The 26,152-nt window shown below is 41.0% G+C and overlaps 2 long non-coding RNA genes across 6 annotated transcripts; one reads left to right on the forward strand and one right to left on the reverse strand.

Moving 5' to 3' along the window:
• Positions 1 to 650: 650 nt before the first annotated feature.
• Positions 651 to 25,901, reverse strand: LOC144323364 (uncharacterized). 5 transcript variants are annotated; one of them, XR_013388775.1, is made up of 5 exons: positions 25,054 to 25,901; positions 24,476 to 24,549; positions 23,576 to 23,670; positions 23,026 to 23,111; positions 660 to 976 (listed from the first exon to the last, which is right to left on the reverse strand). It is a non-coding gene; the product is annotated as an uncharacterized LOC144323364 (long non-coding RNA). The 5 variants fall into 5 exon arrangements; XR_013388797.1 differs by lacking the exons at positions 23,026 to 23,111; positions 23,576 to 23,670; positions 24,476 to 24,549; positions 25,054 to 25,901 and adding exons at positions 5,959 to 6,028; positions 7,540 to 7,674 and having other exon boundaries at positions 681 to 976; XR_013388802.1 differs by lacking the exons at positions 23,026 to 23,111; positions 23,576 to 23,670; positions 24,476 to 24,549; positions 25,054 to 25,901 and adding an exon at positions 7,905 to 8,367 and having other exon boundaries at positions 651 to 976.
• Positions 7,670 to 13,595, forward strand: LOC144323390 (uncharacterized). The gene is made up of 3 exons (XR_013388823.1): positions 7,670 to 8,119; positions 10,014 to 10,504; positions 11,363 to 13,595. It is a non-coding gene; the product is annotated as an uncharacterized LOC144323390 (long non-coding RNA).
• Positions 25,902 to 26,152: the final 251 nt, after the last annotated feature.

Genomic DNA, 26,152 nt, shown 5'->3' on the forward strand with positions numbered 1-26,152 from the left:
GGGAAAGAAGAGATGAGAGGATCAATGCCAGGTGCTTAAGAGGAATGAGGTAAGGGTAAGGCAGCTGATTCTAGAGGGCAGCACCTTTAAGTTATGAAAGATGGTCTCATCACATGTTTCAGGCATGTGCAGAAATTGAGGCTTCTTGAATTTGAGTTTCTACAGGAATACTAGTCATTTTCTGCCATCACTCAATGTTTACATTGACCTTTTATAAATGCCTACAGCCTCAGAAACTATAGGTGTGTCTTTTTTTTCCTCAGTCTTTGGTAAGGTTTTTTTTTTTTTTTTTTAATTCCTGATCCTATTCCTCACCAGCACATCCTTATTTCTTTGGTCTTGTATATGGCTCTATATTTTTAAGAAACATATTCTTTGCTACTGCTGTTTCTTTATTGTAAAATCATCTGTATAGTTGTCTAATTGTCCAAAAGGATGTATTAATTGATCATTTATTCACTAACAAACATTTATTCTTTTTTGAAAACTGGCCAAGTGGGATCCCTGGGTGGCGCAGCGGTTTGGCGCCTGCCTTTGGCCCAGGGCGCGATCCTGGAGACCCGGGATCGAATCCCACGTCAGGCTCCCGGTGCATGGAGCCTGCTTCTCCCTCTGCCTGTGTCTCTGCCTCTCTCTCTCACTGTGTGCCTATCATGAATAAAAAAACAAAACAAAACAAAAAAAAAAACAGATATATGGGTGACTGCCTGCTTCAGGATGAAGCTGATTATCTCTTTCCCAGCTACTGGCTGCCAGAATCTCATTGAACTAGATGATGAACGCAAACTTCATACCTTTCATGAGAAGTCAACGGTCATAGAAGTTGCTGCTGATGGTGAGAAATGGAAGGGCTATGTGGTCCAAATCTGTGTTGGGAATAGCAAACAAGGTTTCTCCATGAAGCAGAGTGTCTTGACCCATGGCCATATCCACTGGATACTGAGTAAGGGGCATTCCCATTACAGATCAAGGAGGACTGGAGAAAGAAAATACAAATCTGTTCAGGGTTGCACTTGGATGTCAACTGGGGTGTTCTCAACTTGGTTACTAGAAAAAAGAAAGAGATACTCCTGGACTCATTGATATTACCATGCAAACTTTCCGATCTCTCTAAAGATGATGTTCACCAGTATGTTGTGGAAAAGTCCTAAACAAAGAAGGTAAGAAATCTAGAATCAAAGCTTCCAAGATTGTCTTGTTACTCCACGCATCCTGCAATACAAACGTTGGTGTGCTTCTCTGAAGAAATACGATACTAAGAAAAATAAGGAAGAGGCTGCAGAGTGTGCTAAACTTTTGGCTAAGAGAAGAGGCCAAAGAAAAACACCAAGAGATGATGGAGGTTGTCCTCTTGAGAGCTTCTGCCTCTAAGTCCTGTCAAGTGAGATTTTCTAAGAGTAACAAATAAATATGATCAAATGTCAAATCTCAAAATACATAAATAAATAAAAGATGTGCATATGAATGTATACATTAGAATATCCATTAGGAAAGGATATCCCATCCAGGGCACCTGGGTGGCTCTGTCAGTTGAGTGTCTGCCTTTGGCTCAGGTCATGATCATGGGGTCCTGGGATTGAGCCTGCTTCTCCCTCTGCCTCTGCCTCTCACTCTGTCTCTCATGAATAAATAAATAAAATCTTTTTAAATAAAAAGGATATTTCATCTGTCCTAAAGACAATAGGGTCTAGAAATAACATCCAACCAGTAATAAGCACACTCAGCCCCTACTCAGCCTCACCTCTTGATTTCTAAGTACAAGTCTCATGAAAGAAGAAAGAAAAGAAAAGAAAAGAAAAGAAAAGAAAAGAAAAGAAAAGAAAAGAAAAGAAAAGAAAGAAAGAAAAGGAAGGAAGAGAGGGAGGGAGGGAGAAAGAGAGGAAGAAGAAAAAAACAGAATGCCATGGAAAAAGAGAGACTCCAGGGCTAGGACAGAGAAAAGTATAAAATGTGCCTCTATCATCTTGTGGTACCGGAAAGCAAGGAAGTGCTCATAACTTAATGGGACATGTCTAAAACACACAGGAACTAGAGAGAGGGTGCTCCCAATAGCAAAACTAGGGACAGCTTGAGCAAAACAAATAATTATGAGCACTTCCTCTCAAGATACTTGTTAATTATAGGGACTAAAATAATGACTTCACAATGGAGAAACCTGTCAGACATCACTTCAACCATATTACCAAAGTCATCATTCCCAGCTGACAGCACGTGCCGCCTGACAGATATGATGTACTTAAGAGAGCACATGACTTCTGTGGTATTCATCTTCAAAATGAATAACCTCCATCTAATCATGAGAAAACATCAGACCTACCCAAGTTGAAGGTCATTCTATAAAGTAACTGGTTTAGGAGCACCTGGGTGGTTCAGTGGTTGGGCATCTGCTTCGGCTCAGGGCATGATCCCAGAGATCTGGGATCGAGTTCCGCATTGGGATCCCCACAGGGTGCTTGCTTCTCCCTCTGCCCATGTCTCTGCCTCTCTCTGTGTGTCTCTCATGAATAAGTAAATAAAATCTTTAAAAATAATAGTAATAATAAGATGAAATAACTGGTCTAGACTCCAGAAAGTGTTAAGGTCATGAAAGACAAAGATCTAAGGCATTGTCATCAACTGGAGGAGACCTGGGAGACATGACAACTAAATGCAATGTGGGTTGGATCCTGAAACAACAACAAAAAAGCACAGAAGTGGGGAAACTGGTCAAATTAGAATAAAATCAATAGATGAATTAACAGTATTTAATCAATATTAATTTCATAGTTTTGGATGGTTATGCAGGATGTTAACTTCAGGAACAGCTGGATGAAAGGAATGTGGAAGTTTTGTACCATTTTTGCAAATTTTCTCTAAGATCAAAATTATTTATAACATTTTTGTTTTTTAAAGATTTTATTTATTTATTTGAAAAAGAGAAAAAGAGTTAGAGAATGTGTGAGAGTGGGAGGAGTGAAGGAGAGGAACAAACCGGCTCCACGCTAAGCACAGAGCCTGATGTGGGGCTTGATTCCACAACGCTGAGATCATGACTTGTGCCAAAATTAAGAATTGGATGCCTAGGGATGCACAGGTGGCTCAGCAGTTGAGCACCTGCCTTTGGCCCAGGGCATGATCCTGGAGCCCCAGGATCGAGTCCCACATCAGGCTCCCTCTGTGGAGCCTGCTTCTCCCTCTGCCTATGTCTCTGCCTCTCTCTGTGTGTCTCTCATGAATAAATAAATAAAATCTTAAAAAACAAAAATTGGATGCCTAACCAACTGACCCACCCAGGCATCCCATCATAACATTTTTAAAAGAGGGATGTATGAAATATGAAGACTGAGGAAATGTCGGCCAGATTCAGAAAAACTAGAGACATGACATTTCACTGCAATGTAGGACATTCAATATTCCTTTGTTATAAAAGACATCACAAAGATAACCAACCTAGGATTAGATGACGATTAATGTGAATTAACTGATTTTGATAACTTCACTGTAGTTATGGAAGAAATTGAAATGCTTAGGTTAGGTAGAGGAGCATCACATCAGCAATTTGCGTTAGGTAGAGGAGCATCACATCAGCAATTTGCTTTCAAAGGGTTAAAAAAATAATATGTGTATAGAGAAATATATGAATAAAGCAAAGGTAGTAAAAGGTTAGCATTTGAAGAACTGAAATAGGAGGATAGGAGAATTCTTTGTACTTTTCTTGTACCATTTTTTAAAATTTGAAGATATGCCAAAAAGTAAAGTCATCATCATCATAATAAACCATGTAATAACCTCATTGGGAAGCTTATTCAATTTTTTAAATACAATTTGTTAAAAGTATTTAGTCAGCCATGAAAAGTATAGCATAGGGAATACAGTTAATAATATTGTAATAACTTTGCATAACTATACTTACAGCGAACATTACAGACATATAGAATTGTTTACTATGCTGTACACCTAAAACTAATATAACATTTCACGTCAACTATACTTTTTTTTTTTTTCTGTCAACTATACTTCAATTTTAAAATTTTAATTAAGAGGGGATGCCTGGGGCAGCCCCGGTGGCTCAGTGGTTTAGCGCCGCCTGCAGCCCGGAGTGTGATCCTGGAGACCCAGGATCGAGTCCCACATCGGGCTTCCTACAGGGAGCCTGCTTCTCCCTCTGCCTGTGTCTCTGCCTCTCTCTTCGCTCTCTCTGAATGAATAGATAAATAAATCTTTAAAAAAAAAAAAAAAAAGAGGGGATGCCTGGGTGGCTTAGCAGTTTAGTGCCTGCCTTCGGCCCAAGGTGTGATCCTGGAGTCCCGGGATCGAGTCCCACATCAGGCTCCCTGCATGGAGCCTGCTTCTCGTTCTGCCTGTGTCTCTGCCTCTCTCTGTGTGTCTCTTTTGAATAAATAAATAAAATCTTTTTAAAAAATTTTTTTTAATTAAGAAAAGTACTTTAGTCAGACTTTGCTACTCTATTATTTCTACCTGGTTCTACTTCTAGAACCCATAGAAGAAAACAGCAATTTAAATTTCTTTTTAGGGATCCCTGGGTGGCGCAGCGGTTTGGCACCTGCCTTTGGCCCAGGGCGCGATCCTGGAGACCCGGGATCGAATCCCACGTCGGGCTCCTGGTGCATGGAGCCTGCTTCTCCCTCTGCCTGTGTCTCTGCCTCTGTCTCTCTCTCTGTGATTATCATGAATAAATAAAAAATTTTAAAAATAAATAAATAAATAAATTTCTTTTTACCAGAGACATACTTCCACATATCTCTACAACCATCTCCTCTCCAGGCAAACATACACAGGTTTTTCTACCCCTTCTCATGAGACAGAATTTCCAGACTCTCCATCATCCTGGCCTCCCACCTTATTAAAATCCTTCATAAAATGCTGCTCAAAAAAAAAAAAAAAAAAATGCTGCTCCCAGTATCAAATTCAATCCTGTTATAGTCTAGGCATTACAGGACATAGGAGGACTATGAACTTTCAAATGAACACCATGAGGTAGTGGAAAAGGTGGAATCCCTAGAGTCTGCCAGATGTGGTGGGAACTCCAGCTGTGGCACCACTCCCACCTGGCATCACTCAGCTTATACTGCAAGGAAATGACTTCAAGTTCACTGGGATAAAATCATTTTCATCTGTTCTTCTGACCATTTCAATTCCTTCCAACTTCTTGTCTTCACATCTTTTGTTTTTTGCTTCTATCCTCTATTTTTAAGAAAAGTGGAACCATCAAAGTAAAAAAAGACATGGATGAGAAAGTGATTCATCCAGGTATAAAAGTTTCTCACAGTAAGTTTCCTTATAGAAATTAGGTATACAAAGTATTTCCAAGTAAGACTTGGTTTGCTAAACAAACTTTTCTGAAGGTATAATGACCGCTCAAGAAGAAGGGCATTGGACACTTTATGCCTGCCTACCCAGAGTCCACCAGTAAAGCTAGATATCACGTAAAAGTATGAACTGCTGGAGGGTTTCTAGGCTGGAAAAAAAAATCCTCAGGAGGGGCAAGTAATATATTAAGGAGAGAGAGGACCTGCAGGGTAATGGCACTTTTGTCAAGATCATTCTTCTCCAGGAGTTTCTGAACCAAGTGTAAGGAAGTGACATCTTACCACATGAATTCGTGATGTTGCTAATGAAAGCATTTGAGAACCAAGTAAAACAGTTTTTAGCTATTTTAGTGTGAAAATTAATAAAAAAGAAACCTCACTAACAAAGAGTTGGGAAGCTAGCAGGAGGAGCTCTCCTGGACAACTGCAGACCTAACAGATAAAGAGGGACCTTGCACTCAAAGATCACTTTACTATCTCAGCAGGTGAAAGGAAGGTTTTCCTCCTCCCCTAGCAACAGCCCAGCCATTGAGAAGCCACTGTACTCCCAAATCCAAGTTTATTCCCATGGACTTTGTGTTTATAAGTCTCCCAACTCTCCCCCTTCCTCTGTACAAGAGCGTCCCTCTCTTTCTTTTTCCTTCCTCACCTTTGTTCTCCTGACTTGCCTGTGGTTCTGCCCTAGCTTGCACATCCCCAATTGTGAGTATCTGCTATTCCTGAAAAAAAAAAAAAAAATTTGCCCATAAAATAAGTGATTTTCAATTTTTAAGGCTAACATTAGGCAATAAATAAATCAGAATATTAAAATTAAATTTGCTTCATTAAAAAATGACCCTTTAGGGATCCCTGGGTGGTATAGCGGTTGGGCGCCTGCCTTTGGCCCAGGGCGCGATCCTGGAGACCCGGAATCAAATCCCATGTCGGGCTCCCAGTGCATGGAGCCTGCTTCTCCCTCTGCCTATGTCTCTGCCTCTCTCTCTCTCTCTCTCTATCATAAATAAATAAAAATTTTAAAAAATGACCCTTTACAATAAACACTTAAGATCTGTACTATTTTAATAAAACTTTCTTAAAAATAAAGACATCTATTAAAAAAATGAAGACATCTATCCTTGGGGACAGGACAGGCACCGCCACACATAATTACCCACACACTAATGACTGAAGGACTTTGGTATCGTCGGCCCGTGAGAGTCAGAAAAGGAACCAGGATCAACCTAATTTGGGTCTAGGCCTGATACCAAACTGGAAAGAGAGCTCTGGGGCAGAATCTGAAGGAGCGGTGAGCTCTAGTGGCTGCAAGTACAACTCCATGCATGTTCCATAGATGCTCCAGTGCACAGCTTCACTTCTCCATGCCTATGTCTACCCCACATTTAGTAACAGTAATAGCGGTACTGTCATAACTTAAGTGAGCCCTCTGCACGTCATCTCTCTAACCAGCACAATTGCTACAAAACAGAGATTAAGTTTTCCTCTGACAGATTTAACTGCCAGATTGGATTCTGAAACCCCAGATCCAAGTTCAAAAAAAGAAAAAAAAATCATTCCACACCAACCAGGCCCCTGCTTATTTGGGGCTATGTGCCGTTTCAGGCATTCAATCCTCAGGACACTATCTGCTGTTCAAGAAGCAGCCGCCCTGGGGCGCCTGGGTGGCTTAGTCGGTTAAGCGTCTGCCCTAGGCTCAAGTCATGATTTCAGGGTCCTGGGATTCAGCCCCGCACGGTGCTCCTTGCTCCGCGGAGAGTCTGCTTCTCCCTCTCCCACTGACCCTCCTCCAAGCTTGCTGTGTCTCAAATTAATAAATAAAAATCTTTTTTAAAAAAGCAGCGCCCCATTATGCACAGGCTGGAGCCCTGAAAGATGAATGATCAGCGAAAAGTCACACAGCGGGCAGCCCCGGTGGCGCAGCGGTTTAGCGCCGCCTGCAGCCCTGGGCCTGATCCTGGAGACCCGGGATCGAGTCCTACATCGGGCTCTCTGCGTGGTGCCTGCTTCTCCCTCGGCCTGTGTCTCTGCCTCTCTCTGTCTCAATAAATAAATAAAAATCTTTAAAAAAGAAAAGTCACACAGCGTCTCTGCAGCTAAAAGACTGGTCCATGCAACACCCCCAAGGGCGCCTGGAGAGCTGCTGCTAGCTCAGGGACAGGCCGCCCACATATCAACACTGACCCCCAGCAACCCCCAGTACCCGTCACCACGGGCGCCCCCCAAGAAGGCCCACCTCACACAGCGTGGATACCCCTACTACCTCCAGCTCCCGAACACCACAGTCGTCACACCCGAGAGCGGCGACCTGGTGCCCTGTGCGCGTGCGCAGCACACGCCCACCACGCTCCTAAGAGAACGAAACCAAGCCCACGCCCACCCCCCACCCCCAACGACCGCACGCATGCGCGTACTAACACTCGCAAACGACTTCCCTTCCGACCCGCACACCGGAGACCCAGTGAGCTGAGGCCCCGCCTCCGCAGCCAGCAGGAGGCAAGCGTGTTCCTAGCCGCGAAAACTCCCCCACCATGCCAGCCCCGACACACGGCAGAGGAGATCATGCTTTTTTGGATAAAGGCTTCTAGCTCGTTTACGAACCCAGGCATTTCCAGTTCTACATCCATTCCTCGCTGCCGAATTCGGCCTCTAACTGGTCAGGTCTGTGTCGTGTTCAGCATTCCAGGACTACGGCGGTAGACGCACGCCTGCGCACGCCGCGGCTTAGGAGACACACAAGCCACCGTGGCACGTGGGTGGTGCCGGGCTGTGAAGGGGCCCCTCGGTTGGCCCGGAACCTGGGAGATTTGGGTTCGGTACGTGGCTTCCTCTCCTTGGAGAAAGACCGGGATGAGACTTGGGCGGGGCTGCGGGGGAGAGTGGGGTGCTCAGATCTGCACATTCCAAGTTCCAGTAAAATTTCCCAAGTGTCGTCTTTCTGTGATAGTGATACAAGCAGACGGTGCGGTGGAGGTGTATCTGGAGAGGATAGGTGATTAAAACCATTGTGTATCATCATAGTGTGATGACTATTGGAAAGGAAGACTAGCCGTAAGCTAGGCATCCTCAGGCCTTCCCTGACTCATGCTCCGTAAGCAGCTCAAGATGGAACCGAATCTTTGCTCCTGTTGCAGGCTCGGATAGAAGCAGATGAGGTCAAACTTATCCAGTTTCAGAGGCACTGCTATAAAACAAAATTCAGCTGAGTATATTGAAGATCTAATTGATTTTTAAAAAGACTTTATTTGACAGAGCACAAGCAGGAGGAGCAGCAGGCAGAGGGAAAGGGAGAAGCAGGCTCCTGGCTGAGCAGGGAGTCAGAAGTAGGGCTGGATCCCAAGACCCTGAGATGATGACCTGAGCCAAAGGCAGATGCTTAACAGACTGAGCCATCCAGGTTCCCCTCTAATTGTCTTTATTAAAGAATTCGTGAATCTGGTAGTAAACTATCTAGTGAGTACAGGGGAGCACTGAGGAGTGCTATAATGTGGAGGGTTTTTATGGGAAAGAGGGGTTGAGAAAGTTACTAGCAAAAGAAAAGATAGAGTTGTTCCAGACAAGGTCATCTTTCCTTGGGGGAAGGGCAGGTCTTATTAGGTGGATTATCTCTTCTTACTTTGGAAGATAGAGGACCCATGTGAGATTACAGTTGTGGTGGTGACCAGAAAGTTCCTGCCTGATAAGTTAAGACTACATTTCTGGGAGAGGATAAAAGTGCATTGAAGTTGGTTAGTAAGCCCTGATTTGTTGACTTACCCTAAGTGACGCCATTTTGGTGACACCATTTTGGGCCACAGGTTTTCTTTTTAAATGTCTTTAACATTTTTTGCTGCATAACAAACTCTACCTAAAATGTAGTACTAGCTAGAGCAAGGACCATTTTATTACTTTCTGTTTGCGGCAGTGAGGAATTCAAACTGGGCAGGATTTATGTTATTTAATACCTGCTGCCTTGGAATACCCAAGACTCTTCATTCAGGAGTGTGATACGTAACTTGAAGTCCTATATGTGGTCCTGTATCCAGGCCTGTAGATACACCTAAAACTAATATATTTATTAGTTTTATTTATTTATTAACCTCTATTTTTGCTGTCAGTTGGGTTTCTCAGCTTTTTGTCATGTAGTCTCAGAATCTACCCCTCTTCATTTGACCTCTTACTGGCCTTTCCAATGAGATGGCTGGACTCCTTCCCTGAGCTTCCATGAGGGCAAAACAACCGTCTATGTATCTGACCTGGAGCTGGCACAGTGTCACTTTTGTCACATTTTGTTGATTAAAACAAGTTGTAGGTCCAACCCAGATTCAAGAAAAGGGAGACTGCATTTCATTTTGTCAAGAAGAGTGAATTAGCCTGATATTCTTCCTAGAGATTCACTAAAGGTAATCTACTTTAGATTGCCTAAAGTAGAATTGATTAGAAGGAGCTTTCAACAGAGTCTGGGTATGTTCACTATATTCATATGTAGGGTTCTAGAAACAACTGTGAGAGGTATTCAATTCTCTTTAATAACCTTGTTTACCTTGAACTTTTCCCTTATCATTAAAAGTTTTCTTAAACCCAAATTTTAATGAACAAATAGTATGTCACAATATTGCCCTTTAGTGATTTAGCTAAGCTGCTCTTAAGAGACACAGAGTTCTGATCAGCTACTTTCTATGCCTCCCAACTTCCTATTATTTAATTAGGCTCTTTTAAATGTCATTTCAGGGATCAGTGACATTCAAAGATGTGTCCATTGGTTTCTCCAAGGAAAATGAGGATTACTAAACCCTGCTCAAAGAGATTTGTACATAACTGTGATGTTGGAGAATTATCAGAATTTGGTCTGGGTGGATAAGTGCACCCCGCCCTTCATTCAACATCTGGTCTTGGGTGTGTCTCTGTTTTCTACTAGGAATATTTGGTGAGGCTCTAACTTTCCTTGAAATGTGAAAATTGAAATGAGCAGCTTTCTTTATCCCATCTGCCAGATATTCATCAAGACTTTTTCTTGTTTTATGATAGTTTCTATCCTGATTACAATGTGGCTGTATCCAAACACTTAAGTAACAACAACATGGCCAATTCTTTCTCCTTATTTTCCCAGGTCTTTCATTTTTAGTCTGATGTAATTCCACTATTAGAGCATGGGAAAGTACCCTGAATGATAGGGAAAGAAGAGATGAGAGGATCAATGCCAGGTGCTTAAGAGGAATGAGGTAAGGGTAAGGCAGCTGATTCTAGAGGGCAGCACCTTTAAGTTATGAAAGATGGTCTCATCACATGTTTCAGGCATGTGCAGAAATTGAGGCTTCTTGAATTTGAGTTTCTACAGGAATACTAGTCATTTTCTGCCATCACTCAATGTTTACATTGACCTTTTATAAATGCCTACAGCCTCAGAAACTATAGGTGTGTCTTTTTTTTCCTCAGTCTTTGGTAAGGTTTTTTTTTTTTTTTTTAATTCCTGATCCTATTCCTCACCAGCACATCCTTATTTCTTTGGTCTTGTATATGGCTCTATATTTTTAAGAAACATATTCTTTGCTACTGCTGTTTCTTTATTGTAAAATCATCTGTATAGTTGTCTAATTGTCCAAAAGGATGTATTAATTGATCATTTATTCACTAACAAACATTTATTCTTTTTTGAAAACTGGCCAAGTGGGATCCCTGGGTGGCGCAGCGGTTTGGCGCCTGCCTTTGGCCCAGGGCGCGATCCTGGAGACCCGGGATCGAATCCCACGTCAGGCTCCCGGTGCATGGAGCCTGCTTCTCCCTCTGCCTGTGTCTCTGCCTCTCTCTCTCTTTCTCTCTGTGTGTGACTATCATTAAAAAAAAAAAAGAAAACTGGCCAAGTGTTGCAGGTCCCCAAGATCACTTCTGGGTTTGATGACTCACTGGGAGTAGTCACAGGATTCAGCCTAAAGTTAGGGAGTAGTCCCCAAGAGCACCCTTATTTCTGATACAATTTGCACATTAAGGGGTCCCCAAGATCACCCTCAAGTTGGATAATTCACTAGAAGGACTCAGAACTTAATAAAAACTTTTCTACTCATGTTTATGATTTATGAAAGGATACACATCGGCCAAGTGAAGAGACCCATAGGGCAGAGTCCAGGAGGATTCTAGATGCAAAGCTTCCATTTGTCTCACAACACTGCAGTCATGGACAATGTAAACTCCTCCCAGTAACAGCATGTGATGATATGCAGAGTATGGCCATCCAGAGGTGACCTGACTTGCTCTGGATGGCCAGAAACATCCAATAAAGTGGACAATAAAAAGTGTCTGCTCTTTATTGGGTCTCTGTCAGAGATATGATTAGTTGCTTATGTGACTCACCTCTGTCCCTACACCCTATGGAGGTCACACTGATATTGTGATGCAAAGCCTCACCATAAGTCACACTGACTATCTGGTATGGTTCAGTTTCCTACCTAAAGAAAGATACTTTACTTTTATCAGGCATAACATTTCAAGGAGTCAGATTACCTCCCAGGAGCCAAGGGCAAAGAGTAGAGCTCTTTGGGAAAGGTTAAATTCTTTATTACACAACAGCTAAGATTTATTTTAAAAAAAGAATAAAAAGCAAAATAAGCAAAGGTAAAAAGCTCATGGGGCAAAGCCTGGAGGAAACTAGGTACAAGAGTCACACAGGATGTGCTTAATTCTTCTAGCCAAAAGTTGTTAAAATATGCATGATATGTTGGCTAGACAACATTTGAGATTCACTGTCTAAGGGTTTTATTGCTGGCTGGTCACAAAGATTCCCTTCACCTAGAATATGCTAAAATTCCAGAGTCTTCGAAGATAGGTATTCTGCATAAGCTACATTCGTACAAATAGTTTAGGCACAGGGATCCACTTTTATTCTAGGAATGGCAGAAATTCACCACCCAAAACCAAAATTCCTAGAGAGCATTGAGGGCCAACTTTGTAAGCAGGACTTCTAAGGAGAGCATTCTCAGGCTTGCTATGTTAATTCTCTCAAGAGTTTGTTTAAAAGTATAGAAGCATTCAGTTTTACTTTTGAGTGGAGGAACTAAGACTTGCTTCCATGGACCTGTGCATACCAGAAACTATCATTAGAAGGACATAAATCAAGGGATCACTGGGTGGCTCAGTGGTTTGGCACCTGCCTTTGGCTCAGGGCTTGATCCTGGAGTCCTGGGATTGAGTCCTGCATCAGGCTCCCTGCGTGGAGCCTGCTTTTCCCTCTGCCTCTCTCTCTCTCTTTCATGAATAAATAAATAAAATCTTAAAACAAAACAAAAAAGGACATAAATTGGTTGTTTTGATGTAGAAGATGAAAATAGTTTTAATTTTGAATCTTGGTGATACGTTGATAGAAAGTAAGGAAGTAAAGCACATTTGTGATGCTTTTATTAAGGAATCATTTAGAGTTGAGCTATAGCTTCAACTATAAGCTGTAAATGTGTAACTGAGATTCAGTAGATGAAACTCAGGACCAGAGATGAATGCATATTTCATACACATATATACCACATACTCTGGTGATAGAGCCCTAGGAAAAAATAGATTACTTATGCATAGAGGAAAATCCATGATTGATCACTCGATAGTAAGAGAAACAAGAAAGTCCTCTGTTTCAATTCTGAGGCGTATTACAAGAAGAGATGGATTTAGGCAGCAAAAGAGCTATAGGACCTGGCTCACCGGGCACCACATCCGCTGATACCTTGATCTTATATTTCCCAAACTCCACTGTGAGAAATGTTTGCTGTTCAATCCACTCAGGTATTTTGTTATAATAAGCTCATGTTGATTAAAACAACTTACAGCCAACATTGTATTTATGGATGCTTATTTCCTAAAATTAAGAAAAAGAAAAAGAGTCTGCTCTCACTGCTTGTATTAAACATTGTCCTAGAGGTTTTAGCCAGTGTAATAAAGCAAGAAAAAAAGTAGAGGGCAGATTGGAAAGGAAGCAGTAAAACTCTCTGCAGATGGCACGATCATGTAGAAAGTCCTGTTTTATACAGAAAGTTACTTTAGAGCTAAATGAGTTTAGTAAGATTGCATATTCTAAAATATATAAAAACCAATCACATTTTAATACAGTAGCATGGAAAAATCAGAAATTGAATTTAAAATACCACTTATAATAGCATCAAAAATATGAAATACTCAGGGCACCTGGATAGGTCAGTGGTTGAGCATCCACCTCTAGCTCAGGTCGTGATCCTGGGGTTATGGGATTGAGTCCCACATTAGGATTCCTACAGGGAACCTGCTTCTCCCTCTGCCTGTGTCTCTGCCTCTCTCTCTGTCTCTCATGAATAAATAAATAAAATATTTTTTTAAAGATTTTATTCATGAGAGAGAGAGGCAGAGACACAGGCAGAGGGAGAAGCAGGCTCCATGCTGCGAGCCTGATGTGGTACTCGATCCCGGGACTCCAGGATCATGCCCTGGGCCAAAGGCAGGCGCTGAACCACTGAGCCACCCAGGGATCCCCAGAATCTGTTTTTTAAATATAAAATACTTAAATAATCTATACTACACTAAGAACTACAAAACACAGTTGAGAGATATATTGAACAAATAGATAGGTTACATTCATACATTGGAAATCTCAATATTGTTAAGACATCAGTTCTCACCAAAATTCACTTATATGTTCAGCACCATCTCAATCAAAATCCCTATAGGCTTTAAATAGAATTCAACAACCTGATTCCACAATTCATAGAGAAATGTAAGAGCTACAGTCATCAAACAGTATTGGCATAAAGACAGAGAAAGAGGTTAATGGGATAGCCTAGAGTCCAAAAATAAACTTGTACATAACATGGTCAATTGGTTTTAGGGAAAAAAGCAATTCAGTGAAGACTGTAAAGTGTTTTATCAATTGGTGCTTGAACAACTGGATATTTATATGAAAACAACTTTGATCCATCTCTTTCACCATATTCAAAAGTTAACTCTTCAGTAGAGCTAAATGTAAAACCTAAATCTACAAAACTTTCAGGAAAAAGTATTTGTGACCTTAGGTTAGGCAAATATTTTGATATGTCACCAAAAGAGTAATCCATAAAATATAAAAATGATAAATATAATGTCATCAAAATTAAGAATTGCCTGGGTGGCTCAGTTGGTTGAAAGTCCAACTCTTGATCTCAGCTCTGGTCTTGATCTCAGAGTCATGGATTCAGGCCCCATGCTGGGCTCTGTGCTGGGTGTGGAGCCCACTTAAAAAAAAAATTTAAGAGGCAGCCTGGTGGCCCAGGGGTTTGGCACTGCCTTCAGCCCAGGGTGTGATCCTGGAGACCCAGGATTGAGTCCCACATTGGGCTCCCTGCATGGAGCCTGCTTCTCCCTCTGCCTGTGTCTCTGCCTCTCTCTCATGAATAAATAAATAGAATCTTTTAAAAAAATTAAGAATTTTGGGCAGCCTGGGTTGCTCAGTGGTTTAGTGCTGCCTTCAGCCCAGCGAATGATCCTGGAGACCCGGGATCGAGTCCCACATCGGGCTCCCTGCATGGAGCCTGCTTCTCCCTCTGCCTCTGCCTCTGTCTCTGTCTGTCTGTCTGTCTGTCTCTCTCTCTCTCTCTCTCTGTGTGTGTGTCTCATGAATAAATAAAAAATCTTTTTAAAAATTTTAAGAATTTCTATCCTTTGTAAACCACAACTAAGATAACAAAAAGACAACAGCTTAGAGAAAATTACATATCACATATGCAAATAGTACTTGTATCTGGAATATATACCAAACACTAAAAACTCAAAAGAAGGCAAAAAAAAAAAGAAGGCAAACAAACCAGTTTATTAAAGGGTAACAGATTTGAGCAGATACTTCACCAAAGACCTAAGTAATGGCAAATAGGTGCATAAAAAGATGCTCAGTATCATTATTCATTGAGGAAATGCAGATTAAAATCACAATGAGATACCTTGATACACATTTGTATCAATAAAATTATAAGGAATGACTATATACCAACATTACACTATTGAATAAATACTGGAAAATACTAAATTAGTATATTGTTTGTAGACATGTTAAGATGTATGTTAATATAAAAATATGATATTGGAGGGATGCCAGTGAATTATTTTCCTTCACATATTTATAGGAATTTTCTGTAGCATGAATTCCTTAAGGTTGACAAAGATTACAATATCTGAAGGCCTCTCACATTACTACATACATAAAGAGTGTTGTTGAGGAAAAAAAAAAATGTTGTTGAGGGACGCCCAGGTGGCTCAGTGGTTGAGCATCTGCCTTTGGCTCAGGGCGTGGTCCTGGTCCAGGGATCGAGTCCAAAATCAGGCTCCCTGCTGGGAACCTACTGCTCCCTCTGCCTATGTCTCTGCCTCTCTCTCTGTGTGTCTCTCATGAATAAGTAAATAAAATCTTTTTTAAAAATGTTGAATAAGTTGTGAACACTGACTAAAGACTTTCCCACATTCCTTACATTCATGGGCCTTTTCACCAGTATGAATTTTCTGACGTTGAATAACTAGTGTTAAGTGACTTTTCCACATTCAGTACATGGATATGGGTTCTCACCAGTATAGTTGCTCATATATTTGTTAAATTGTGAAATCCAATCAGAAGGTTTCATGATATTTATATGGCTTCTCACTAGGATGAATTTTCTGGTGATGAGAAAGCTATGAGCCCTGTTTAAGGCCTTCCCCCAAATCTCACATTTATTTATAAGTATCTCATCAGTATGAGTCCTCAGATTTGAGGAAGACATGAATGATGATTGAAGGCCTTTTCACATTCATTACATTTATATGGCTTCTCACTGTATGTATTATTCGCTGTTCATTAAATAGTGTGATACCCCTAAAGGCATTTCCATGTTCCTTATAGTCATAGAACTTTTCTCCAGTATGAATTCTCTCATCTTGAATAATTAGTGATAAGTGACTAAAAGCTTTTGCACATTCAGTACATTGATAGAATGAGTTCTATGATATACATTAAGTCTCCAGAACTGAATACAGCTTTTTTTTTTAATCCTTACATTCATATGTTTTCTCACCAGGAGGAAGTCTCTGATGTCAGATAAAGAGTAAAACAGAACCAAAGACCTTTCCCCATTCTTTACATTCATAGAGTCTTTCCCAGTTTGAATTGTATGATGTTGAGGAAGATCAAAACAGTGATTGAGAATCTTCACATATTGCTTACATTCATAAGATTTGTCAGCAGTATAAATTTTCTGATGACTAAGATGAGATCTCTTCTGCCAAAACCCTTCTCTACATTCACTACACACAGGGTCTATTTCCAGCTAGAACTTTCTGATGTAGGTTACGAGATGTTTGCTGTCTCACAGTATTTCTTCATGGGTGATTATTACTTCACTGGAATTTCCTTCCTCTTTTCTTTGATGCTTCTTAAATGTGCCTTTATATTCCCAGTCATCTTGGAAAGTGAGTTCCTCAGGATCTTTGTTTCTGCATTTTTCCATTTTCTTCCACTGAGATACATGATCTGAATGATAGAACTTGATCTCAGAGAGATCTCCTTTAGTAGAAGTCATTTTTTTAAAAATTTAGACTCAATCTGGGAATCCAGGATCATGCCCTGGGCCAGAGGCAGGTGCTAAACTGCTGAGCCACCCAGGGATCCCCAGTAGAAGTCATTTTTATTGTTTTTAAAGATTTAATTTATTTATTCATGAGAATACACAGAGAGGAGAGAGAGGAGAGAGGCAGAGACACAGGGAGAGGGAGAAGCAGGCTCCATGCAAGGAGCCCGACGTAGGACTTGATCCCAGGTCTCCAGGATCACACCCTGGGCCAAAGGTGGCACTAAACTGCCTGAGCCACCTGGTCTGCCCAAGTTAATATCTTCTAAAACATGACCAGCATGCACCCAGAACCAAATGGAATACCGTGCTAGTTTTTTGTGAGATTACAGTCTCTTTTCATTCCCATTCTGTCCCTCTCTTTTATCTCATTTATATTTTGGTGGTCAATGTTGGGGCTTTCTATCTACAAGTATTGCTGGTTTACATATATTTGGGACTGAGTATCTTCTAACATACAAAACTTAATACACTCAAAACCAAGAGGATCACCCTCTACGACCCCTCACATAGACTACATTCTCCCTCCACTACAACTTCTTCACCACCACAATCTCACAGTGCCCCACCTTTGTTTTCTTTTTTCTTCTCTTTTTTCTTTTTTCTTTTTTTGTCCTCTTTACTTTTGCTTTTTTTCTCTATTTTCTTTTAATTTTTTCTCTTTTTTCTTCTTATTTGGGAATCTTGGCCTTTCATTTTTTATTACTCTGTTTTAAAATTTGTTTTTCACTTTAGTGGTCCTTTTGTTTTATTTTGTTCTGATCTTTGTTTTCATTTTCTGGTCTCTGACCTCATCAGAATCATCTAGGGTGAAATTTACTTAGGTTGTGGTTGATATTCTTGACTCGGCCTACTCATACAGTCACTCTGCACTGAGCAAAATGACTAGGAGGAAGAACTCACCAGAAAGCAAAGATTCAGAACTGTACTCTCTGCCAGAGTTACAGAATATGGATTACAATTCGATGTCAGAAAGCCAATTCAGAAGCACAATCATAAAGCTATGGGTGTGTCTGGAAAAAAAGCATAAAGGATTCTAAAGACTTCATGACTGCAGAATTTAGATCGAATCAAGCCAAAATTAAAAATCAATTAAATGAGATGCAATCCAAACTGGATGTCCTAACGACGAGGGTTAGTGAGGTGGAAGAAAGAGTGAGTGACATAGAAGACAAGTTGATGCTATTAAAAAAAGAAGAAGAAGAAGAAGAAGAAAAGTTGATGGCAAGGAGGGAAGCTGAGAAAAAAAGAAAATTAAGAGACGATGAGGAAAGGTTAAGGGAAATAAATGACAGATTCATAAGGAAGAATCTACGTATAGTTGGGGTTCCAGAAAATGCCAAGAGGGACAGAGGGCCAGAAAGCATATTTGAACAAATCATAGATGAGAACTTCCTAATCTGGGGAGGGAAACAGGCATTCAGATCCAGGAAATAGAGAGATCCCACCCCCAAAAATCAATAGAAACCACTCAACACCTCGACACTTAATAGTGAAACTCGCAAATTCCAAAGATAAAGAGAAAAATCCTTAAAGCAGCGAGAGACAAGAGAAAATATTAGATTAACTTCAGACTGCTCCACAGACACCTGGCAGGCCAGAAAGTGTTGGAAGGATATATTAGGGTACTAAATGAGAAGAACATGCACCCAAGAATACTTTATCCAGCAAGGTTCTCATTCAGAACAGAAGGAGAGATAAAGCGCTTCCAAGATGGGCATAAACTGAAAGAATATGTGACCACCAAACAAGCTCTGTGAGAAATATTAAGGGGGACCCCATAAAAGAAAGAGGAAGCCTGGGACACCTGGGTGGCTCAGCAATTGAGCATCTGCCTTTGGCCCAGGGCATGATCCTGGGGTACCAGGATTGAGTCCCACATCGGGCTCCCTGCGAGGAGCCTGCTTCTCTCTCTGCCTGTGTCTCTGTCTCTCTCTGTAAGTGTCTCTCATGAATAAATAAATAAAATCTTTTTTAAAAAGGAAGAGGGAAGCCCAAAGACATAATCCACAAAAACAGGGACTGAATACATATTTCGATAACATTAAATTCATATCTTTCAATAATTACTCTGAACGTGAATGGGCTAAATGATCCCATCAAAAGACACAGGGTATCAGACTGGATTAAAAAGCAAGACCAATCTATATGCTGTCTACGAGAGACTCATTTGAGACCTAAGGACACCTCCAGCCTGAAAATGAAAGGTTGGAGAACAATTTACCATTCAAATAGTCCTCAAAAGAAAGCTGAGGTAGCAATCCTCATATCAGATAAATTAAAGTTTATCCCAGAGACTGTAGTAAGAGATGAAGAGGGACAGTATATCACACTAAAATGGTCTATCCAACAAAAGACCTAACAATAAGGAATATTTATGTCCCTAATGTGGGAACCACCAAGTATATCAATTAATAACCAAAGTAAAGACATACTTAGATAATAATACACCAACAGTAGGAGACTTCAACACAGCACTTTCTGTCAATGACAGATATTCTGAGCACATCACCAAAGAAACAGGGGCTTTAAATGATACACTGGACCAGATGGATTCCACAGATATATAGAGAACTTTCCATTCGAACGCAACTGAATACAAATTCTTCTCAAGTGCACGTAGAACTTTCTCCAGAATAGAACAAATACTGGGTCACAAATCAGGTCTCAACTGATACCAAAAGATTTAGATTGTCCCCTGCATATTTTCAGACCACAATGCTTTGAAACTAGAACTCAATCACAAGAAGAAATTTGCAAGAAACTCAAACATGTGGAGGTTAAAGAGCATCCTACTAAAAGATGAATGGGTCAACCAGTAAATTAGAGAAGAATTAAAAATATTCATGGAAACTAATGAAAATGAAGATATAACCATTCAGTATCTATAGCAAAAGCAGTTCTAAGAGGGAAATACATCGCAATACAAACCTCTCTCCAAAAATTGGAAAGAACTCAAATACAAAAGCTAGCCTCGCACTGAAAGAAACTGGAGAAAGGACAGCAAATAAAACCTATACCGAGCAGAAGAATAGAGATAACAAAGATTCAAGCAGAACTCAATGAAATAGACACCAGGAGAACTGTAGAACAGATAAACAAAACCAGCAGCTGGTTTTTGAAAGAATTAATAATATAGATAAACCATTAGCCAGCCTTATTAAAAAGAAAAAAGACTCAAATTAATAAAATCATGAATGAAAGAGGAAGGATCACAACCAATACCAAGGAAATACAAACGATTTTAAAAATGTATTATGAGCAGCTATACACCAATAAATTAGAAAATCTAGAAGAAATGGATGCATTTCTGGGAAACCACAAATTACCAAAACTGGAACAGGAAGAAATAGAAAACCTGAACAGGCCAATAACCAGGGAGGAAATTGAAGCAGTCATCAAAAACCTTCCAAGACAGAAAAGTTCAGGGCTCGATGGTTTCCTAGGGGAATTCTATCAAACATTTAAAGAAGTAATAATACCTATTCTACTAAATGTAAGGTTGGGGATCCTTTCTACCAAATGAAAGGATAGAAAGGAACAGAATATTTCCAAACTCGTTTTATGAAGACTCCACCAAAAAGGAGAATGATAGACCAATATCCCTGATGAACACAAATGCAAAAATTCTCAACAGGATACTAGCCAATAGGATCCAATAGTACATTAAGAAGATTATTCACCATGACCAAGTGGGATTTATCCCTGGAATGCAAGTTTGGTTCAACATTCATAGAACAATCAACGTGATAGATCACAATAACAAGAGAAAAAACAAGAACCATATGATTCTCCTAATAGATGCACAGAAAGCATTGGACAAAATGCAGCATCCATTCCTGATTAAAACTCTTGAGGGTAGGGTTAGAGGGAACATTCCTCAGAATCTTAAAAGCCATCTATGAAAAGCCCACAGCAAATATCATTCTCTCTCTTTTTTTTTTTTTAGATTTTATTTATTAATGAGACAGAGAGAGAGAGAGGCAGAGACACAGGCAGAGGGAAAAGCAGGTTCCCTGCAGGGAGCCCGACGTGGGACTCGATCCCGGGTCTCCAGGATCACGCCCTGGGCTGAAGGCGGAGCTAAACCACTGAGCCACCGGGCTGCCCACAAATATCATTCTCAATGGGGAAACACTGGGAGCCTTTCCCTAAGATCAGGAACACAACAGGGATGTTCACTCTCACCACTGCTATTCAGCGTAGTACTAGAAGTCCTAGCCTCAGCAATCAGGCAACAGAAAGAAATAAAAGGCATTCAAATTGACAAAGAAGGAGTCAAACTCTCCCTCTTTGCAGATGACATGATATTGTACATAGAAAACCCAAAAGACTCCCCCCAAGATTGCTAGAACTCATACAGCAATTTAGCAATGTGGCAGGATACAAAATCAATGCCCAGAAACCAGTGGCATTTTTCTACACTAACAGTGAGACTGATGAAAGAGAAATTAAAGAATCAATCTCATTTACAATTGCACCCGAAAGCATAAGATACCTAGGAATAAACCTAACCAAAGAGGTAAAGGATCTATACCCTAAAAACTACAGAACACTTCTGAAATAAATTGAGGAAGACACAAAGAGATGGAAAAATATTCCATGCTCATGGACTGGAAGAATTTTTTTTTTTAAAGATTTTTTATTTATTTATTCATGATAGTCACAGAGAGAGAGAGAGGCAGAGACACAGGCAGAGGGAGAAGCAGGCTCCATGCACCGGGAGCCCGATGTGGGATTCGATCCCGGGTCTCCAGGATCGCGCCCTGGGCCAAAGGCAGGCGCCAAACCGCTGCACCACCCAGGGATCCCTGGAAGAATTAATAGAGTGAAAATATCTATGCTACCTAGGGCAATCAATTCATTGATTGATTGCATACCTATGCTACCCAGGGCAATTTCAATGCAATCCCTATCAAAATACCATGTACTTTCTTCACAGAGTTAGAATAAATAATCTTAAGATTTGTGTGGAATCAGGAAAGACCCTGAGTAGCCAGGAGAATATTGAAAAAGAAAACCAGAGCCAGGGGCATTACAATGCCGGATTTCAAGTTGTACTACAAAGCTGTGATAATCAAGACAGTGTGGTACTGGCACAAAAAACAGACACATAGATCAATGGAACAGAAGAGAGAACCCAGAAATGGGCCCTCAACTCTATGGTCAATTAATATTCGACAAAGCAGGAAAGACTATCCACTGGAAAAAGGACAGTCTCTTCAATAAATGGTGCTGGGAATATTGAACAGCTATGTGCAGAAGAATGAAACTAGACCATTCTCTTACACCATACACAAAGATAAACTCAAAATGGATGAAAAACTAAATGTGAAACAAGAATCCATCAAAATCCTAGAGAATAACACAGGCAACACCCTTTTTTGAACTTGGCCACAGCAAATTCTTGCAAGATACATCCATGAAGGCAAGGGAAACAAAAGCAAAAATGAACTATTGGGACTTCATCAAGATAAAAACTTCTGCAGAGCAAAAGAAACAGTCAACAAAACTGAAAGACAACCTACAGAATGGGAGAAGATATTTGCAAATGACATATCAGATAAAGGGCTAGTATCCAAGATCCATAAAGAACTTATTAAACTCAACAGCAAAGAAACAAACAATCCAGTCATGAAATGGACAGAAGACATGAACAGAAATTTCACCAAAGAAGACATACACTAGGCCAACAAGCACATGAGAAAATGCTCCACATAACTTGCCATCAAGTAAATACAAATCAAAACCACAATGAGATACCACCTCATACCAGTGAGAATGGTGAAAATCAATGACAGGAAATAACAAATGTTGGAGAGGATGTGGAGAAAGGGGAACCCTCTTGCACTGTTGGTGGGAATATGAACTGGTACAGCCACTCTGGAAAACTGTGTGGATGTTCCTCAAAAAGTTACAAATAGAGCTACCCTATGACCCAGCAATTGCATTACTGGGGATTTTCCCTAAAGATACAGATGCAGTGAAAAGCTGAGACACCTGAACCCCAATGTTTACAGCAGCATTGTCCACTGTATAGCCAAACTGGAAAGAGCCTCTGTATCCATCGAAAGATGAATGGATAAAGAAGATGTGATATATATATATATATATACACACACACACAATGGAATATTACTCAGCCATCAGAAACAACAAATACCCACAATTTGCTTTGACGTGGATGGAACTGGAGGGTATTACGCTGAGTGAAGTAAGTCAATTGGAGGACCATCATTATATGGTTTCACTCCTACGGAGAAAATAAAAAATAGTGAAAGGGATTATAAGGGAAGGAGAGAAAATGAGTGGGAAAAATCAGAGAGGGTGACAAAATATAAGAGACTCCTAACTCTGGGAAACAAACAAGGGGTAGTGGAAGGGGTGGTGGGTAGGGGGATGAGATGACTGGGTGACAGGCACTGAGGGGAGCACTTGACGGGATGAGTACTGGGTGTTATACTGTATGTTGGCAAATCAAACTCCAATTTAAAAATATACATTTAAAAAAAGAATGGAGGCAGGCACAGGGAGTGGTCCATGTGAGTACAAGAGAGGCCCCCCCAGGAGCTCACGCTGATGGGAGTAATGCTCTAATCTGAACACTAGGGATTGCTACAGGACCTTCCCAGGCATTGTCTCAAAGGAGCTCCAACTTGCTGACCTTCTTGACCATTACCTATAGGCCAATATTGTTCTTAATCATCCTTCACTTACCTGGCACACGCTTCCTGTTACATCTCTTTCTGTCAACCAGGATTCTTTCCCTTGTTCCTGTATGGAGCTCATATTTGGCTTGGCAATAGAAAAACCTGTGTACACAAGGAATGCAGCAGAGTCACAGATTCATATCCATTTCATATCAAAAGTTCTGAAAAAGTGCTTTCTTTTTCAGAAAGCATTCTTATTACATCCTGAGGCTGAGACCTTTTGTCTTAGTCCCTTCTGGATGCTGTAACAAAGTATCACAGTCTGGGTGGCTTATTTACAACAGAAGTTTGTTTTTCACAGTTCTGGAGGCTGGCAGTCCAAGATCAGGGTGGCAGCATGAATGGGTTCTGGTGAAGGCCTTCTCATGGGTTGCAGATGGTCATCTTCACATTACATCCTCACATGGTGAAAGATGATCTCTCTAGAGCCTCTTTTATAGGGATACTAATCCTATTCACCCTGACCTAATCACTTAGTAAAGGTCTCATCTCCAAATACCATCACGTATGAACTGGGGGAACACATTTAGATCATAGTAGAAACCAAACACCACCACTGCCCACCTTGTCTAACTGGGAAACCTGGTCTGTAGATGACCATTAAAACATTATTATGTGTGGTTTCTTTAAACACTGATTAGTCCATTAAATTATATTTCACATAGGAATCTTTCATGTTTCCCTGAAACAATGCATATCTGGTCCATCAAGGCTCCTGCAAAACTGAGTCCATAGGAGATGTGAACATGTGAACTCAGGTCAAAGAGAGATGGATCATTAGTGAGAGTTTAGGGCTTTTGATCCTTTTGTGCATGGGTGAGTTTCAGGCAGGAAATCTCAGGAAAATTTTTGTACATATATATAACATGAGCACAGTTTGAGGAAGCAGAAAGAAAGTATGACTCACTCAGGCCACAGCTTTCTGAATAGCAAGGACCAATGAATCCTCCTCCAGTTTCCCTTCCTGGAGAAGAATGAGTCCTTAAAAGGCAGAAGCAAGGAGGGAGGAGAAAACATGAGAGGTCAGGTTTACCTCCCAGAAGGACATGTTGCAATTTTCTTCCTCATCTTGTGCCAACCTTCCAGTGTTCATGAAAACACTGAGCATTTTAGACAGACTTCTAAAATGTTCCCCACCCCCAAATTCTGTTCCTCCCATGTTACATGCCCTGCATGATTATAATTAAGCTACTAGTCAGTTGCCTTTGAGTTACCAAAAGGAAGATTATTTTTGAATGAGCCTGATCTAATCAGACAAGCTCTTTAAAAACAGAAGTCAGAAAGAGAGGTGTTCCTGCTGCCAAGGAAGAAAACAGGTGTTCTGAACCGCTGATGGAGAGGTGTGGCCCCGGGAACTGAGAATGACCCTGGTGGATCCAGCAAGAAAAAGGGTACCCACGTCTGAAGGGCAATTAATTTTGCCAACAACTAGTAGCCTTGACAGAGAACCCTGTGCTCCAGGTAAAGTTGCAGTGTGGCAAATACCTTCATTGTAGCCTCGTGAAACCCCAAGCAAAGGACCCAGCTGAGCCATGCTGACTCCTATGGAAATTGGGAGATCATAAAGGATTATTGTTATAAGCCTCTGAGCTTGTGATAATTTATTACACAGCAATAGAAAACTAATATGTTGAGGTTGATGGGGAGACTGTGGACATATCTCAGCCATCCCCAATCCTGAGAAACTATCACCAGCCCCAGTGAGGAAACAGGGATGAGGTGGCCCACCCATTCCAGTTCTCCAAATCCCCAGAGTTCCTGCTTCACCAGGAAGGATCCAGCCAGGCGACCAATGCATGCCTGATATGTTAATGGAGATACTAGGTGGGACTCTCACCAGGCAGAGCTGTCCCCATGGGTCCAAGCACCGGACACAACCTCATCAGAGCAGCATGCAGGATGAAGCTGGCTGCCCCTGGCCAAGTTGTGCAAGCCCAAACCAGGAACAACAACAAGGAAACAGCATAAACAGAGAATATAAACTAAGCATGGCTTCAGCTATATGAAGAGCTCAAGGAAGAAACAAAAATCACACTGCTGAATGGAAACAAACCAACCCGGGACTCCTGGGTGGCTCAGCAGTTGAGCATCTGCCTTTGGCCTAGGGCATGATCCCAGATGTCCCTGGATCAAGTCCTGCATCAAACTCCCTGCATGAGAGTCTCTCTCTGACTGTGTTTCTGCCTCTCTCTGTCTCTCATGAATTAATAAATAATTTTTTTTAAAAAAAGGAAGCAAACCAACCCAACCAAAGGATGTTGAGAAAGAACTAAATAGAAATTCTAGAAAAATTAAGTTATTGTGCTTAATTTTATCAACTGGCACTCAATGTCCATTCCTACATCCTCCTGGTTGAACTTCCTCTACCTTTCCAGGTCTTTGCATGAAAGACTGGACAGAAATAAAAGTCCACCCTTTAGTTGCCCTTGTGTGAAATTTGGATGACAGAGGCAACATCTCCTGCTGCTTTGGCTACCAAAAGGCAGTGGCAGTGATGGCAGAGCTGGCCTCCAGACTCCAGTGTCCACGCATTTGTGACAATAGTGGGTAGTGGTTTCACCATCTTATCTGATCCCTGGATTGC

The sequence above is a fragment of the Canis aureus genome, chromosome 1 (assembly GCF_053574225.1).
Source record: "Canis aureus isolate CA01 chromosome 1, VMU_Caureus_v.1.0, whole genome shotgun sequence".
In the NCBI taxonomy this organism is placed as follows: domain Eukaryota; kingdom Metazoa; phylum Chordata; class Mammalia; order Carnivora; family Canidae; genus Canis; species Canis aureus.